This window comes from Oxyura jamaicensis, chromosome 4, assembly GCF_011077185.1.
Source record: "Oxyura jamaicensis isolate SHBP4307 breed ruddy duck chromosome 4, BPBGC_Ojam_1.0, whole genome shotgun sequence".
Classification (NCBI taxonomy): Eukaryota; Metazoa; Chordata; class Aves; order Anseriformes; family Anatidae; genus Oxyura; species Oxyura jamaicensis.
This window is the reverse complement of record NC_048896.1, coordinates 38,566,220-38,569,565: the sequence shown is the minus strand read 5'-3', so window position 1 is coordinate 38,569,565 and position 3,346 is coordinate 38,566,220. Positions and strand designations below refer to the sequence as shown.

The 3,346-nt window shown below is 31.0% G+C and overlaps 1 long non-coding RNA gene across 1 annotated transcript; it reads right to left on the bottom strand.

Moving 5' to 3' along the window:
• Positions 1-1,943: 1,943 nt before the first annotated feature.
• On the bottom strand, positions 1,944-2,676 carry LOC118166841. Its single transcript, XR_004750748.1, has 2 exons — positions 2,597-2,676; positions 1,944-2,240 (listed from the first exon to the last, which is right to left on the bottom strand). It is a non-coding gene; the product is annotated as an uncharacterized LOC118166841 (long non-coding RNA).
• Between the last annotated feature and the right edge of the window lie 670 nt (positions 2,677-3,346).

The following is a 3,346-nucleotide window of genomic DNA, read 5'->3' as shown; positions in this document are numbered from 1 at the left end:
CTAAAAGACTCATTCAAAATACAAAGTTATATTTATACAACTATTTTTTCATTGTTTTATTTAGCTGAAAGGAGCACTAGTACCGAATATAGTCATAAGTAATAAAATGATAGGGTACTAAATGTGTGCATGTGCATGAACATGCATGCAGTCTTGCATATAAGTTTCACTATTACTCACTATTAAGATTACCTTGTTAGTCTTAAATGTTCTATATTTCTACACATTTTCTGATATCAGAGAAACTTTTTTTTTTTTTTTTTTTAATCTCCAGAACTACATCTTTTGGTTTTGAAGTCTGTGTTCCAAAAATATTGGTAATTTTAATTATTCTTTGATGGGAATTATTTTACATACTTATTTTTCTACTCTGCTGAGGATAAATTGTGGAAGACTGATGACATTTGTGCACTGCAGGTGTAAAGAAATAGGTGAAGAAAATCAGTCATTTTTTAGGGTAGTATAAATACAAAGTGTTATAGCTCTACATGTAAAAAGTTTAATAAAAATGAATAAATAAATAAATAAATAAAAAACACTGACCTATTATGACATATTGAACAAGTAGGAGAAGGCTCGCTATTTTATTTATTTATTTTAATTTGTAATTTAGTTGGGAGGATATGCGACGGGAGGATTAGAAATGATAAGAGCTATAACTTAGCATTTAGTAAAACTGATGGAGTTTTGAGACTTATAGACAATATATCAGTCCATTTGTCAAATAGTGGTAGTTCCCACTTAAATTGCACAAAAATAATAAACAATAAGCCCACAAACATATTTACAGATATTTTATTAAATAAAAAACTATAAACAGACAACAAAGACCTATGCAGACCTGGTTGTTACTGTAAGATATTTGTAATAATGGTATTGTTTGAGTTAATATTGTAACTATATACATATGAAATCAAATCACCTTTAGCCATACTTTCAAATAGAATCAGCCCACATGTGTTTCTATATCTCTCTTTATATGAAACAGTTACAAAATAAAAATATAATTCTTCCCTTAAAAAGAGATTTCTGTAATAGAAAGCCATGAAAGAAAGGGCTATCTGTCAACTTTAGAGTTCCTTTGAAAACTTTAACCTTCTTCATTATCTATTCACTATCATGTTTTCCTTTTATATCTACTTATTTGTTGGACTGGCTTGTGAAGTGCTTTGAAATAAATTTAGGCTATATGATACATAAAATAAACTGAAGAAGTATTAAACTCCTCAATAGATGCAGATCTGGTGCAGAAAATTGGCAAATCTCTCAAATTCCTATTGGCACATGGTTTACAGTAATAGGATATTTCTTCCTTCCTTCCTTTCCTTTCTTTTCTTTTCTTTCCTTTTTTTTTTCCTTTTTATTCTTTTTTTTTTTTTTTCTAATTCAAAAGCTGTTTACCAAAGGGAAACATATCATTCTTTATCCCCTTTACTTTTTCCACATTTTTGTTTTCAATGTTTCTCCCAGTCTTCATTGTTTAAAAATGTTTGCTGGAAGAGTTTATTGTATTTATTGCACACAAGATACAAATATAAAGGTTATGCAGTTCAGCACAAGTTAATCTGATGCACATTAGGGGAAAACAATAGCAAAAGCAGCATTAATGGATGACTTGAAACTGTACTGACAATTTCTAAACTTATACTTAAAATGAAAATAAATGTGTTTTCTAAGACTGTTGTCAGATGAATAAGGTTGTTAAAGAGGACTAAAATCAGGATTGCTGTTATTTAGGAAAGTAATTGGCCAAGTTCAGAATCAGCTCAGAATCAGAATCTTTATATCCCAAAAAAGTTTGCAGTCAAACCCTTGTTTTGTTTTATGCTTCAGGTTCTAAAACCTTTCCTACTATCTGAATAAATTACAGATTTTTACTTTTCAAACAGATTGAATAAATATACTCATAGGTGGTGTTTTAAAGCTAGTACGGAAGGTCTAGAGATTTCATTCTGTATAAGAGACACCTGAAACATCTTTAAGTTATTTATTTTTTGTTCCTATCACTAAAATACATGTATGTTGTGAATAATTTTTAAGACAGAGTTAAAACACACATGTTCTGTGTGTTGGCTAGGAAAAAAATGTCACTTCCAAACAATCTTCTGCTTGTGCCTCCTTCTTCAGGAGGGAAAGGATTTGCTGTTTCAGTTGCTCTCTTCTCTGAGCAAACACATCTTACTGTCCAAGGCAGGGAGGTAGGCACAGGGCAGTGTACTTTCCCAAGGCTAATCTGCGTGCTTGAGTAGAAAGTAATAGAGGAAAGAGAGAGCAATTGCTTTTCTAGAAATTGGTCTTCATCTGGTGGTAGGGCTTGTCAGCCTTAGGCATAACAGGTTTTATACAGCCTCCTGGTGTGAATTTGCATTCTCAGATAACAATACAAGATGCAGCAAAGTCTCTTTGAGAAAAAACTGCTGGCTTCTGATTGAGACCTCAAAAGAGACCTTTAGCTTAAAACATATCTCTGTTAGACTCACTGACTCACTGCTGTGGGTCTAATTCACAGTTATTTCATTTATTTCCTGAGACCATCATTGCTATTTTATTTGCCTTTTTTTGAAAGAGTTCTTTTTTTCTTTCTGTGTTTTCTCACCTAAATCAGTATTTCTTCTCACTACATGCCTTTAGAACATGCACAGTTTCAAATCCAATGTCATGAATGAGAGATCATGCCTACAGGATAGAAATAAAGGAAAATATTAGCATAATAATAATAAATGAAAGTATATTTCTCATTTAAAACATGAAAAATAAATATCCATTCAAAGGTTTATATAAAAGAAGCTTTTCTGCTGCATATGATTTATACATAGTTCTGCTTTCAAGTATATAATTAGTATTTGCTTTTAAATATTATTTTTCCACAGTTGGCATGATATAACATTTTCAAAAACTCATTCTCTAAACTTTTGATATTTCAGAAAAACTTACTGTATTTTTTTTATTATTATTTTTTTTTCCCAATGGAATGTTCTTTCATTTCATTTTCTTACTCTGGAGAAATATACGAATGCTTTATTTATTTATTTAAATCTATTTTTAAACACTACAGACGTGTAGACCTTTTAATTAACATAAGACAGACAGTAGGCATAATGGAACTGAGAGAAAAAACAGCTGTTACAACATGGAGAAATGCAGAGAATATGGAAGTAAACAGATGCTTAAAAAAGGCAAGATGGAATTTAAATAAGACAACTCCGAACTTCCAGTGGCATTGATCAAAGCTGTGATGTAGTTTAGCTGCGATGGGAACCTTGGTAAGCACAAAGACTTGCAAAACAAGTGATTTTCTTTAGTGCTAAGCACAACAGACCCTGATCTAATGAAGAATATACATGCA